We start from the raw sequence: 15850 nt of genomic DNA on the forward strand, positions 1-15850 counted from the left end.
CGTTTGTTGTTTTTACATACTTTTCATCTGATAAAACGAATCTTTTGGCTTGTATTTCCTCTTAAAGTAATTTCTCATGTTTTTATAAATTCTTAGTTCCCTTTTGTATTTTTTCTCCCTTCTTCCTTCCCTTTTTCCCCTTCCCTTCTTCTACTAACATAAAGCAGGAGTAGAGAAAAGGCGTAGGGAGCAGCTTGAATGTGAGATGAGGAAGTCCCCCACCCGCACCCTGGCGTAGGCCAACCACTGTGGGGGCCCCCGGGCTCCAGCAGTACAGGGCCTGAAGACGCCATGCGGTGCGGCCCTCACTCGAGCCTTGGCTCTTCGGTCTGTGCTTCCTGTGTGAAGGGAAATTGGAAGAGTCTAGAGCAGAACCAAAGGAATGGTTCAAGGGTTGGAAATTAGAGCCCAGAAACAGCTAAATAAATGCTCGAAGGTTACTCATCCTCTGGCCAGAGAGGGACAGTCTGATAAAGAACTTCAAGTGAATAAAAGGCTTTTCACACAATGGCCTGCTACTTTCAGACGTGTATGGAAAAAGGAGAAGGTCTCAGATCTGAGTTTAGCAGGGTGGGGGTGGGATGGGGGCACACTACATTCCTGGACCATTATCAAGCCCTGGGACAGGTAGCCAGAGAGCTGGTTGAATGTCTTTATGGATGTTTTTGAAAACACACTCGATTTCTTCTGTGGCCGTGTTCCGGTGTTGATCAAGGTGGTGGGGGGAGGTGGAGAGGTGGAGACTGGGGGCTTCTCCTTCCTTCTCGTTGTGCCCACCCAGTGTTCACCAAGGTGTCTGCATTGAGCAAATGACAAAGGGATCAGGGGCCAGCGGGCTCACGTGTTGTTTATATCCCAGCAATGCAAAATAACCAGGGCAGTGATGAAAGAGAAGAATCATTGTTGATTAGATCGTCAGATGGCCGCATTTTTTTCCATTTTTTACAACCACGTTGTGCAAGAAGATGGAGGGGAAGCTGACAGAGTAAGGATGGCTTCCAAGTTGGAAATCTCAGCCCAAGTGGTTTCAGAAGCCCTGCACTGGGCCTGAGAGAGGCAGTGGCATTTCCATAAGGGGTAGCCGCAGAGGAGAGGTTGGCCTCTCTTGGTGTTTGGAGCCCTTGGCACAGATCACTGCATGGAGTAACACACACACACACACACACACACACACACACACACACACAGCAGGGCACATGGCACCAGGCGCGCCCCTGACACCAGGAAGAGGCTCCCAACTTCATGGTGGCTGGCCATCCCTAGAAGGAGCTCTCCTTTTGGTTTTGTTTTGCTTTTTTAGTTGGTCATAGAGCTTTGTTGTTCAGGGAGTTTTGTAATCTGCATCGTAGAGAAGGGCTTTTTAGTCTGTTAGAATACTTTCCAGATGGACCCAATGTCTCTTTATTAATGCAGCTTTCCAAAAGCTGTTTCCATTTATTCTGGGGGCATCTGTTCTCTCTCTAGCCATTTCTCACCCCCTTTTCCAGCTTTCTGCCTTCTCTGTGGTCCTTTGTGTTTGAGATACAAGAGAAGGTTTATAAAGTGTCCTTATTTTTTGGTGCCTCTGGGCCCTAAACCTGGAAGTATATTCTGGAAAACAAAGGACATGGGATGGCACAGGGTGGTCGATCACGATGGATGGTGGAGGGCACCTCAGATACTAATGTAGCTTGTGCTTTTTAGACAGGAATCACTGCCAAGTTGCAGTGAGCTCAGTTTGAAGGTCAAGAGCAGAAAGAGATAAGCAGTCACCTTTTCTCTGGAGACAACATTGTGAATTTTAGGGGGAAGGGGACTGTGTGGGCATGTTACTAAACTCTCTAAGTAAGAGGAAGGAGGCTGACTTTGCTAAGTCCTCTTCCTGGACCCTGACATAAAGGCGGGCCTCCTGTCCCCAGAATCCCAGAATCCCAGCCAACACTTCAGAGCGGCATCCACAGATCATGGGGTTGTCTGGGCTTCAGAAGGACGCAGTGGGGAGATATACAAAACACGCATGGTAGTAGGGGGAAAAAAATGAAACTTTGATGAGTGCAGCTTTTGCAGTTGGATTCATCACTGGTCATCTTCTTGGGTTGTCATCACCAAGTCTGGGGGCCCAGCTCTCTAGGCTTCTCAGACAGATGTTTCTGGACCCGTGGGATGTCTTAAGAGTTGTCATCACCATCTTAATGGGAAATACTGGGAAGCACAGGTTGTCATTTTTTATATTGCATTAAAATAGACATAACATAAAATTTGCCATCTTAACCTCTGAGTGCGTAGGTAGTTCAGTAGTTGGGAGCTCTGTACCCATTAGACAACTCCTCCCATCCCCGCCCCTGGAAACCACCATTCTACTCTCTGTTCCTGAGTTCGGCTACTCTAAGTTCCTCAGATAAGTGGAGTCATACAGTATCTGTCTTTCTTGTGACTGCTTTATTTCACTTAGTATCATGCCCTCAAGGTTCCCCCATGTTGTAGCAGGTGTCAGAATTTCCTTCCTTTTGGAGACTAATATTCTATTACATGGCTAGACCACATTTTCTTTATCCATTCATCTGTAGATGGCCTTTGGGTTGCTTCCATCTCTGGCTGTTGTGAATCATGCTGCTGTGAATTAGATCTGCAGATATCCCTTTGAGACCCTGCTTTCAGTTTTTTTGTATGCATCCCCCAAAGGATATGGGGGGATCAGATGGTAATTCTGTTTTAAATTTTCTGATGAACTGCCATCCCATTTTCCCTAGCAGCTACACCGTTTTACAGTCCCACCAACAGTGCTCGAAGGTTCTATTTTCTCTCCACCCTCGCCAGTACTTGTTCTTTTCTGATTTGTTTTTTCATAGCAGCCATCCTAGTGGGTCCAAGATGTTATCTCATAGTTTTGATTTGTATTTCTCTAACAGTGAGTGATGGTGAGCATCTTTTTAGATGCTTGTTGACCATTTGTATATGTTCTTTGGGGAAATGTTTGTTCAGGTCCATTGTCCATTTTCTTAATGAGGTTATTTGGTTCTTGTTGTTGAATTGTAGGAATTCTTTATATATTATTGCTATGAGAGAACCATAGATTTTTAAAGTATGTGCGGGTTTTAGGGTCCACATCATCTGCTATGAGCCAGTTGCCTCCTGTCATGTACCCCCTTGGAAAAGACCATGAGTTTCAATAATGTGATTTTTTTTTTCAGCAATAGGATTTTTATCTTGACTCTGAAATACTTCATGAAATCTCAGTCACTTCCACTTGACAAGAAGTTCAGTTTTTAAGAGCTGACAAGGGAGAAGGCAAGGAAGAGAAAGGGAAGAGAAGAAATAGCATGAGGTAGTGCTGTTTATTCCTTCCAAGATTTGTACTTTTTAGCTACACAATCTTCAGGAAAAAGGCTTCTCCTCAATTCTTTTTTTTTTTTTTTAAAGATTTTATTTATTTATTTGACAGAGAGAAATCACAAGTAGATGGAGAGGCAGGCAGAGAGAGAGAGAGAGAGGGAAGCAGGCTCCCTGCCGAGCAGAGAGCCCGATGCGGGACTCGATCCCAGGACCCTGAGATCATGACCTGAGCCGAAGGCAGCGGCTTAACCCACTGAGCCACCCAGGCGCCCCTCCTCAATTCTGATGACTAAAACCAGACTTCATATGGGAATAAACACCCTTTCTGAGGTTCATCCAGTAACCGTGTCTTCCCCTACCACCCTCCTTCCAAACCCACAGACTGGACGATACCTCAGATTAGAAGTTCATTACCATTTTCCTTCACGAATGCGTCAAACAAAATGTTTTCTTTTTCTTCTGAGTACTGAGGACCCAGAGAGCACGTGGGCCATTGTGCTGGAAAAGGAGCAAGAGCAGTAAGACTATTCTGCTGTTTGTTTAGATTAGAGATTTTCTGGAAGGAAATGCTGGGGAAGAGGTGAGGGAGAGCCTGACATAGTGCTCTGTGGTTCTTCTTTGCCTGGAATTGTTGTCTTCTAAATAAAACCTCATTAATGCTCACGTGTACTCGGACACTTCCCAGGAAGCGATTGCCCTGTGTGTTTGATGGAACTTTCACTCTGCCTTTTTTTTTTTTTTTAAGGTTTTTATTTATTTATTTATTTGAGAGAGTGAGTGCACATGCGTGTAGGGAGGAAGAGTGTAGGGGGGAGGAAGGGAGGAGGAGACAATCTCAAGCATATTCCACCTAAGTGCAGAGTGGTGGGGGAGTGGGGGGGCTCGATCTCATGACCCCAAGGTCATGACCTGAGCCGAAACCAAGAGTCAGTCACTCAACGGACTAAGCTACCCAGGCACCCCTCATTCTGCCCTTTCAATTTCCTTCCATTTTCTGTATCAGTTAGAAGGTTGGTGCCGTTTCCCCCAAAAAGCCTCTTAGGGTTCCTTCTCCACCCAAAAGGCATTTAGACAAGAAAATGACAAGAGCGGTTGCATTTATTTGTTCGTTTATGAAAGGACAGAGAAGGCTTTTCCTCAAAAACAGTAAACTGGGAAAAGATGAGTCCTTGAATGGAACCTGATAGGGGGCACACTTGAAGAGGCTTCCTGACTTCCGTGGCTATGTCAGTTCCACTCGGAGGAATTCCTCCATTACTAACACTGTAATTTCTCAATACTAATTAGAAGTTACTGCTTTGACAGTAACTAGCTAGATGCTTACCAGAGTCTGGTCTGTTTTGATACTTTCTGGTACGAATTAGGCTTCCTTTCTACTCTTGTTTGTGTCTGGATTTTAATAATATGTCATATTTTAAGCTCTCCCATTGTATTTTGTAATCCTAGTGTGGCTTAAAAACAAAGAGGTGTTTTTTTTTTTGGTAGTAGGATTCATGTTTGTATACACATGTGCATGAAAACATACATACATATATATATATATATATGTATGTATATATTTTTTAATAGGGTCAAAATTCTTTAGGGCATATATTTTCTTAACTTAAAGTCATTCATTAGATGATATCCCAGAACCTACAATTCTCTGGACTATGCAGCTAACTCTAGGCTAGGAGGTTCTGCATCTATTATACCTATAGTTTCATTTGGACGGTTTGCTAATGAAATACTACTCTTTCAGTAAATCACTGATTTATTTCATGGGGATTTCTGTGATTCCCAGGCCAGCTGTAAAAAGATTTGGTCTTCTTCAAAGACTTTTAAGACCTGTAGCAGGATCCTGCTAAGTCCTAAACACTGGGCGTGGGAGCAGCATAGGGCCACTCAGTCCCTTACCCACTTGCTGTACGGAGGGCCGCACGGGGCACTGTTCAAGGAGGGGAATCATGTTCAAGTCCACCTTCTCAGTGCAATGTGGCTCCTTAGGAAAGTCCAGTTCCAGAAGTCGTTTCACTTAATGAACATTCTTGATGAACTGCCGCCAGGACTTCACCTAAAACCTCTTCCAAAACCAATGTGTGTTCACTCTTTCTCTCCTTCTCTCTGCATTTCCTCTCCCTTCTGCTCTTCCCTCTTCTGCCAGTCCTCGCCCATCGCCCTGTGAGAGGTCAGGGCCGCCGCTCACCTGCATGGACAGTAGGCTGCTGCCTTCAGCCCTGTCTTTCAGCTTTTTGGTTTCTTCCCCCGAGCAGTCAAAACAGGGGCAAATCAATGAACACAGCTCCCAGAATAAAAATGTTAGAGAGGTTTTTATACGGGAATAATAACTTGGGGGGGAGGGTGGAGAATGTTGTTCCAAGATAAATCCTGACATATCAGGAAGAGTCGATAGTTTACATTTTAGAAATTTCTTTTAAGGATTCCTAAGGAGGTAGCAGTAGGGGAAAAAGAACTGAAAAGGCCAGAGGATATTTCGCTCTGAAAGATAAAAATGCTGAGTTATTCAAAAACTATTTTTTTTTTTTCTCCTAATTTGGTGCCAGGAACATCTGGCCTTGGGAAGAGTTTAGGAAAAGAGGCTTTCAGATTCTGTTGTCATTTAAAACTTAAAGAGGTAGGGAAGTGTTTTTCTATATAGAAGGGACCTACCAGAGTCCATTCTTCTCCTTTTTAGATTTGGAAACTGAGGCTCATAAAGGTTAAGAGGTGATTTGTCTTTGTCAAAATAGCTAATTAGCAAGTGTAGTGAGCATAGACCAAGGCTCCTGACCTAGCACAGGTCATCAGCTGCAAGGAGGAGAGGCCGAAGGACTGGGAATCTGGATATAGGAGTCCCTCTGAGGCAGCACCTGCAGGGGCCAGACTCATGCTAAGAGAGAGACGATCAAGGAACAAAGGGGTTTATGAAGTCCCCAAACTCCAGCTAAGTGACCTTTGTGTCATTCCTGGAAAACAGCACAGGAACACAGACAGTATACAGATAAGTGTCATGTAGGTATTATAGCACAAGTAGTATTGGTAAGTAAACCCCTAATCCAGCCTACCTGGAAAATGCTTCTGCACAGTGAACTGTGACAAAAATCCGGAAAGGGAAACTTCCCAACAGTTGCCAGGGATTGGCCTGGAGAGGGTCCCTGAACTGTGTGGACATGAATAGGGATTGAGGGGGGCTGGCTGCTGTTGTGAAGTGTGGGTGAAAACCAGGGCTTATCGTGGCCCCAAATAAGGAGCCCTCAAGCGGCTTACCCATCCTTAGCCCTGATTCCAAGACCTGCACACCACCTTCTGCACACTAAGTCAGCTTCCTGAGTACCATTACCTCAGAAGAGTATATTCCGGGGAGGAGACCTGGCCACTGGAAAGAAATGATATTATTTAGGAATTCTAGTGTGCCCAGCAGTCTCTTGTGGATTTGTAATGTGGGTCTGTCATTTTGAGTCTGATCCCTCTGGCTCCCAGCTAGAAGGGAGGTTTTAGGACTTTCTTGACCAAGTCTCTGTGCTCAGAGTGTGGTGATCTCCCTCTCCCCTCTAATGCCACTCTTCAGGGTCATTCCTGGGCAAAGAGCAGCCTCTCCTCTGTGTCGCTCCTCCTAAAGGAGTGCTCCATAAACATAAAAAGAAGAAAATGGTATATAATACGTGGGTTCTGTTGGACATAATGAGGCCCTTTTTGGATACTGGTAGTTTTATGGTGTTTGCGGGAGGGTTTTTTGGCCCTTTTTGTGGGGAGGGCATTTTCCCTGAATTCAGAAATACTATTGAGCACCTTCCCTGTGGATCTTTCATTCCAGTTGGGGATGTGGGCAACAACAATACACTTAACAAAACAATATGTAATGTGGTAGACTATGAGGTTAGAAAGAACTGAGTTCTGTGGGAAAAGAAGTACAGCGGGGTGGGGGGAGCAGGAACGCAGTGGTGCGTGTGGATCTCGGTGGTGGTTAGGGTGGCTGTCTTGGCGAAGGTGGTCCTCGAGTGAAGACTTGGCCGAGGTGAGAGAATTGGCCTTTCACATAGATACCTGAGGCAGGAACATGTCTGGTGTATTCAAGGAATAACAGGGGCCAGTGTGATGAGGACAGAGTGAGGAGGAGACAAGGGGAGGGTGAGACTCCAGAAGGCCGTGGAGCCTTTATAGGGCGGAGCTTTGGGAGGACTTCAGCAGAAGAGAGGCGATGAGCTGACTTTACGCCCGGGGTACTGTATTGAGGATAAACTGTAGGAGAGCAAGAGTAGAAGGTGAGACCAGATGGGACGCTGTTGCCGTCCCCCTGTGAGAGACAATGGCGCCTTGCGTCGGGGTGGCAGCACAGGCTGTGGTGAGCAGTAATTAGAGTCTGATTATTTAGGAGGTCAAACCACAAGAGAACTATTGGATTGAACAATAATAAGCATTAGAGAGGAGCCAAGGAAGACTCCAAAGAAGCAAAGGAAGAATGGAAATGAATGGAAATGGCAGAGTTTCATTTGGGATTTGTTGGGTCTGAGCTGTCTGGTAGACACACGTCACACGGAGCGGTTTAGTGGGCAGCTGGATATACAAGTTAGCCTCCTCGAAGAATTCGTCTTTCTTAATGGTCTTAATGGTTTCATAGTACTCCTGAATGCATCTGTAGCTTCTAAAACCCCTACTGAAAATGCAGAATGGGACTCTGCCCAAGGGCTTATTTCTCGATTGATTTCTGGGACTGAAATCAGAGAATGTTCACGTGCGTAAACAAGAGTGGAAGGGTCAGGATTTTTGTTTTAGGCCTTGCCTTTCACTGTTTAAGCCTCAGTGATCTCATAATTTTTTTAAAGGAAAAAAAGTTAGCAAAGTGGGCAAAAGCGAAGGTAATTTTTTTCAAATGCTCAGTATCTAAACAAACCAAGTTTTTCTTTGCATATATGTCAAGGCAGTTGGGGAAAGTATTGTGGTTGTTTTCATCTTTTAATGTTTATTTGAATATTATCTTGAAAATTAGAATTGCATTTATTGTAGTTGAGACAGATATTAGCTAGTTAGACTGGGTGGCTCAGTCGGTTAGGTATCTGACTTCAGCTCGGGTCATGATCTCAGGATCCTGGGATCAAGCCCTGCATTGAGCTCTCTGCTCAGTGGGGAGTCTGCTTCCCCCTCTACTTCTGCCCCCATCCCTGGCTTGTGCACTCACTCTCTGTCCAAGAGCCTCCCAAGACCTCAGCTTAGGGCTCAGGAAGGTGAGTTAGGCTCTGTCCTCCTAGTATAGGCCACATGGAGGGCTGAAGGGTGACAGGGTCAGCTGCCACACCAGTCACCATCCATGGGGACCCTGAGGAGGACCAGCTCCCAGCTCAGCAGTTGATACCCAGTTTGTTTGCACTGGTACAGCCACACTGGTTACTAAACTGCTGAGAAGCTTCAACACCAGTTGGTGAAGCATGACCGACCTCAGGCACTGAGTGCACTCCCGGACCCCTAAGACCTGTGTCCTAATTCAACAACTAAGGTTTCTAGCACAGCATGGGGTGCCCCAGGACTGGGAGACATTGTCCCGATTGGTTAATGACTGTGTCTTTTTTTTTTTTTTTAAGATTTTATTTATTTATTTGAGAGAGAGAGAGAATGAGAGAGAGAGAGAGAACACAAGGGGAGCATCAGAGGGAGAAGCAGACTCCCCACTGAGCAGGGCCTGATGTGGGACTTGATCCCAGGACTCCAGGATCATGACCTGAGCTGAAGGCAGTAATAACTGTGTCTTAATGGTTATTAGATATTTTGACTCTAATCCCCCAATAAAATGAAACACTGAAGGCATTTCATTGAGTGGGTGATGCCAAATTTCATTTGGGGTCCAAGAGGGCAAAATTTAAGCCTCTCCTTGTGTCCCATGGTCACTGCATCTCTGATACAGGCCTGTTGATAGCATCCAGGCTATTTTTCACTATCTAGAAGGAAAATCCCTAAGTGGTTATGGATGGAAAGGTAACAATAAGCAGAGGTCAGGAAAGTAGCCCTGGAAACATCATTTTGATTCATATATTTTCACAGGGTCCAAGTTTAAGAAGATTGAATTTTGCAGGAATACAGTATCTCCCTCTACTTGCTTTCTACTCCAGTCCCACCTATCATTAGAAAAATGTTATCACTTCAAAACATGGCTTGTTTGTTCCCATAGTTCAGTGGGTGACCACCTGCCCAGAGGAGGTGAAAGGTTCATTATAAGCAAAGCTCCACTAATCCTGATTTATTAGTGCCAAACACTTGCCTTTTTGCAGCTGTGGGAATGGTTTTTAAAAGTCAGTTTATTTCCCAGCTGGACTAACAGTACCTCATGGTTTAAAAACAAACAAACAAAAATGGAATCTTTTGTAAACACAGTAAATGCCCACACATGTTGGACTCCAGGGGTATGTGAGGAATCCTTGTGCCCATCTATAGAGCATCAAACTGATTTTTACATAGTACAAGTTAGCCTGCATCCTCTAACACGGGAGTTTTTAACCTTAAGTCCGTGAGTGGCATGGGGAAAATAGAACATCTTTATTTCCCCCCAACCTCTAACCGAAATTTGCATTTCCTTCTTTTGTAAATGTCACCCACAAACTGCAATAGTATTAGCAGCACTTGAGGCATCCTCACTGATTAAAGTCACCGATACTTGATGTCATTAGGTGGTGGGCTGCTTCTAAGATGGCCCCCAGTGATCCCCATCCCCTGAAATTCACACTCGTATTTAAATCCTTCCCTTTAAATGTGGGCTAGTTTTAGTGATTCATTTATAGTGAACAAGATGCACCAGAGAGGACAAGGTGTCCATTCTGAGATTTAGTTATAAAAAAGCTGCTGTCCATCTTGGGAGCTTTATGGCACTCTCTCGTTTACAGTGAAGGAAGCAAACTACGAGGTGCTGAGCTGCCATATAGAGAGACCCACATGGCGAGGACCTGGTTATTGGCCTTTGACCAATAACCAGCAAGGCACCTTGTCTTACCAACACATAAGTAACCCTAGAAGCAGATTCTTCCCTAGTTGAACCTTCAGATGAGAACACAGCCCCAGCTGCCACCTTAATTGCAGTCTTGTGATAGACCTTGAACCAGATTCTCGGCCAAACTGTGCCCAGATTTCTGACCCATGGAAACTGTGATATAATATGTCTGTTGGTTGAAACTACTTTAGTTCTGGTGTAATTTGTTGCATAAGAATAGATAACTTACACTAGGACTAGTAAATAATCCTAGAGATCTAATATACAGTATGGTGAATATAGACAACAAGAATGTATTATAATTAGCAAACTTGCTAAGAGACTATAACTTAATTATTACATCTACTAAAAAGAAAGGGTGATTATGTAATGTGATAAAAGTACTAATTATTGCTATAATGGTAGTCATATTATAATCTATAAATTAGCATATTGTACACCTTAAATTTACACAGTTCTATGTCAAAAGTGTTCAATTCAAAAAGAAGAAATAACATACACAGTTTAATTTCAGATATCTCCAAATATTGTTTACCCCTATTATTACTTTAAAATTATAGTAGTTATTACACTAGCCACTAGATCTTACTGTTTAATTAATAAACAAGTCATATATTAATTTATAATAAATCTCTTTTAGCCATACTAATGCCACGCATCCCGATCTAGCAGTTCGTATCTCTTAAAGTATTCAGACTTTTCAAATAGTTCATAACTGAAAATTAACCAGTTAACAAGAAATACAACACCTCTCAGGAGGACCCCATGCTAGGCGTTATAATTGTTTCTGCTTTGTGATGTTGAGAGTCAAAAGCTTAAAACCCAAACTTATCAGCTTTATAACCTCTGGAAAATTAAATGAAGATAATAACGTCCTTATAGGCAGGGCTGATATTGAAAATATCTAACAGCTGGTGGGCACAAGTGTAACCAGTCAGAATAACAGCCAGCCTGAAAAGCCATCTAGTGACTATCGGTCTGCTTGTAGGAGAGTGGGGGTTCAATGAGCGGAGACGGCAATCACCGTGTTTCAGCCCCATCTGCTGCGCAGCCTTGCGCTCTCACTACCTGTGATGCTGTCCTCCCCACTCTGCCCAGTAGACTACTTTCAAGCACAGGCACAACTCATGCATCCGCTGCTCCGTGAAGTCCTCCAAGTCCATGGCTCTACCACTGCCACCATACCTTGTGCGCCCCCTCCCCACCCAGTCAAGTGCATTAGGATTTGTTCACACGCCTTCCTGCCCACTATCCCCCAGAATGAATCCCTCATCTCTCTTCTTGGTTCTCTTCCTCCTGCTACCCCAGCACCTGGCCCAGCACTCAGCCACAGTATATTCTCAGTGAATGCTGGCTGGATGGGAGGGTAACAATGCAGAGTATTTTAATGGTTCCAGGAAGAAAATATCTGTTCTAGATTGGAGCAGGGATCTTAAGAATAGAATGGTATTCACATGGGACTTTTTGCCTTTGTCTATAAAACAGTTTATTCTTACCTATGTCTTGAAGATAAAGCAGAATTTAGAACACTAATGTTTTCTTTTCCAAATATGTTCTTTTTTAAAAAGATTTTATTTATTTATTTGACAGAGAGAGATCGCAAGTAGGCAGAGAGAGAGAGAGAGAGAGAGAGAAGTAGGCTCCTGCTGAGCAGAGAGCCCAATTCGGGACTTGAGCCCAGGACCCTGAGATCATGACCTGAGCTGAAGACAATGGCTTAACCACCGGGCCACCTAGGCACCCCTCCAAATATGTTCTTATGCTGTTTTTCCCTGTATTTTTTTTTTCACTCTGATAACAGTGGTTTGTTGCTTCCATCAGGTTTTCAACCCATTCTAAACAAATGACTAATGGCTCAAGACAACTAGTTCTAGTTCAGAATCGAATACATTACCTGGGTCACTTAACCTCTCTGAGGTTTGGTTATCTTATTTATAAACTGAAACAGTTTGCTCAGTGATCTCTAAAGTAATTTCCATTTCTAAAGTTCTGAGGTATTTTAAGGCTTCAAGGGCTTGAAGTTTGGGACTGTTGATCATAGGCTTGTTTTGCTCATTTGTAAGTGGCCCATCTAAAATTTTACAGAGGAACACAGTTTAAATACAGGCTCTGTTCTGACCCACTGAAGAAACCAAAATAAGATAAAGATTTTCTTTTTTAAATTTATGATGTATTTATTTATTTAAGAGAGGGGGAGAGAGAGAGAGAGCAGGAGCAGGAGGGACAAGAAGGAGAGAGAGAGAAACTGAAGGAGACTTCACGCTGAACACGGAGCTCGACGCAGGGCTCCATCTCACGACCCTGAGATCATGACCTGAGCCAAAACCAAGAGTCAGGACTAAACTAAATGACTGTACCCAGAAGCCCCAATAAAGATTTTCTAAAACTAGAGGTGTCTGGGTGGCTCAGTCATTTAAGCATTTGCCTTCAGCTCAGGTCATGATCCCGGGGTGCTGGGATCAAGCCCCATGTTGGGCTCCCTGCTGAACAAGGAACCTACTTCTCCCTCTCCTGCTGTCCCTGCTTATGTTCTCTCTTTCTGTCAAATCAATGAATAAAATCTTTAAAAAAACAAAATAAAATAAAAAAGATTTTCTAAAGTTATAATATCCAGTGTTGGTGAGAGTGTGGTAAAAGAACATTCTTTCTTGATGCCAGAGGGATTGTAAGCCTTCCCCATGGCCCATTTGCACTGTGTATCAAGTGAGTTTAAATGGTTCAAACTCTGATCCAGTACTTCTTTTTCTATAATTTTTCTATTGCATAATCCCAGTTGAACATAAGGATTTGGGTATAAGGATATTGATATTAGCACATTTATAAAAGCAAAGCGAGGGGTAACTCATGACCTGCAATTGGAGAATATTCAATAAATTTTAGTGTAGGAAATCATGCAGTCATTAAAAACCATGTTTTCAAAGAGTATTTCATGGCACAAAAGGAGCACCAAAACTGGATTCAAAACTACATACATTACATTCCTAATTTAAAAACATTTTATATGTATCAAGACTAGACAGAACTATTCCAAAAAGCTAACAATATGTATTTCTACCTAGTAGGATTATAGATAATTTATTGCCTTTAGACTTGAGTTCACCATTTCCCAAAGTAAACTGGTACTATTGTAATACTGTCATAAAAGAATCATTTAAAATGTATTTAAAGCCTGTCAGATGCAAAGCAGGTGCTGGTGCTGTAGGTTTGGAGAGATGCCAAGACGTGGCACCCGGTGTCTGTGAGCACCATCTTGGGAGCACTGTAGACGTAAATAACACCTGTGTGGCGGGAATAAGGATCCATGCCGTGAACAAGTTGCCAACACTGAAATACAGTGGAATGGAGGAAGAGGCCAAGGCTCATGTTTCTGAGATGCCTGCAGGCTTGGGGAGCTCCATAGTACCACCTGTGCGCAGATAACTGGTCAGAGCTGTTTCCAGCCAGCGCAAACTTGACTTGCTGCCATCCCCTTAGGCTGACTTAGACGTGGAATCCTAGGAAGAAGACCTTCGAGAAGCCATCTTTACCATGTCTGTCATTATTTGGGTAATTTTTAAAATGTGATTTTTTAGACATTATTTTAACAATGAGCTGAGGATACAATCAATATATTGCTATACAAAAACAGGACACAATGTGTACAAAGATAGTACAAAATCTATATCAGGCATAAGGTCATGGAAGTATGACCTTCCAGTATAAAAACTGACATGCTGCTCTGTGCAGGCCCAGTCCTTCTCTACGAAGTATAAGGTTCCTGAGAGCTGGAGAAGGGCTTACTCTTTTGCTTCCAAAGCTCGTACTAGTTCCTGGCACAGAGTAAGCATTACATAGTTCTTGAATTAATAAATACATACTTAAGTTACTAAGATTCATAATGAGTAGAGCCAAGAAAAACGCTAGTTGTGAGGCAGCAGGGGAGCAAGAAACAGACCCCCCTGTCGGGCCTCCTTAATAGGGGGTCTTTATCATAAGGATGGGCAGTAAAGAACATAGGAAACCTGGGATTACCCCACAGGGAGTCGCACGCTGGTTAGAAGCCTGGGCTCCGGAGCCATTGGAGTTCCAATTGTGTCTCTGCCACTTACGAGTTGTGTAGCTTTGGTCAAGTTACTTAACTTCTGTGTGCTTCAGTGCTGCCATCATCACCATCATCATCGTCTTCTTCATTATCATCATCATCTACTTAATAGAGTTATTGTGAAAATTGAATGAATTAATACTCGTAAAAGTGCCTTAAACGATCCTTAGCATGTAGTAAGTGCGTAATAAATGTTAGCTATTCTTGCTGTTACGGGTAGCATTGCTACTGTTAGAACGTTGAACACTGCAGTGCAGTTTAGGTACCTGGAAAGCCATGATGTGCCCTCGGGCCCAGGAGATGGATCATTCCCTCTCTTATGTCCACCGATTAAATGCCCAGCTCTTCCTGTCTCCTCTCATGCCTCTGGTGTGCCTGACTGACCGTCTGGCCCCATGATTCTCAGTTCATACATCTGAAACGAGGAGGAGCCCAACTGGTTTGTCTGAGCCGAGTCTGGTATGTATGGCCAGCCCAGTGTGCTCTCCAGCAGGAACGCTAGCCTCTCTCGGGCCAGGGGCCTGCCCTTGTCCAGTCGGCCTTGGCTGGGGTGGGCTCAGCTGCAGCTGATCTCAGAAGGGAAATGTATGCACAAAGAAGGCTCTTGTGATCATGGAATTTTAAATTATTCTTCAAAGAGGACTCAGAGACCAAAGAAAGGGTAAAAAAGCAAAATGAAAACAGAAGCAGTGTAATCCTTTTGGAGAGACAAGATGATGACTTTCGGCATTTTCCTCCTGGCGTACCGATTCATTTTCGAGGGGCCATTCGTTACCATTCAGAGCCACAGAGGACGCCGTGTGACTAAGCGCTGTGAAAATGAGATGAAACCTCAGAGGCCTTCATGGAAACCTCTGCCTTTCTAGGCCATGACCTTTCCTCTCCGCAGCACCTCGTATGACAGCTTGTCTGCTTCATGGTATCTTATCCAAGCCTTTCTGTGCCGTGGACCAGCCCACCTAAGGTGGTGTGTAAATGCCACATAGAAATGCTGATGGGCCTTCTCATCATTTTCTGTAGTTGAATGATCCCTGTGGGAAAGCTCTTATGGAGGACATTGCTGTCACCCGGTGTGTGTTCTCAGAGACCAGATTTCTTTCACGGGTCACTGCCACGGATCTGCATTTCTTCACGCCTGCCTGTGTCCCCAAGGTGATGAGAACAGCAACCTTTCCCTTCCTGGAGCAGTAATAATAGCTAACGTTTATTGTGCCGTTACTAAGTGCTAAGGATCATTTTGGCATTTTTACTTTCACTTTAAGACCCGCCCTAGCGCTTGAGTTGAGTCATGTCTGGTAGAAATGGCTGTTTGCTCCAATGCCTGTATCGCTCTGTGTGAAGCACTTAGCAGGAAATAAGTAGATGAACCCTTGGATGGTGGGGAGGGTCAGTGCTCACAGACTGCGTTTAAGATCCTTGTCCTTACTGGGCCATCTCTTGTTTCTAGATGCCTATGATTTGGTGTTTCTTTGGGCCAGAAAATAATACTGGAAACAGGAACAGAA

General features: G+C 43.9%; 1 protein-coding gene across 4 annotated transcripts in view; it reads left to right on the top strand.

Moving 5' to 3' along the window:
• WIPF1 (WAS/WASL interacting protein family member 1) overlaps positions 1-15850 on the top strand; it is a 116701-nt gene that overhangs the window by 42278 nt on the left and 58573 nt on the right. The window lies entirely within an intron of this gene.

This window comes from Mustela nivalis, assembly GCF_964662115.1.
Source record: "Mustela nivalis genome assembly, chromosome: 11".
In the NCBI taxonomy this organism is placed as follows: Eukaryota; Metazoa; Chordata; class Mammalia; order Carnivora; family Mustelidae; genus Mustela; species Mustela nivalis.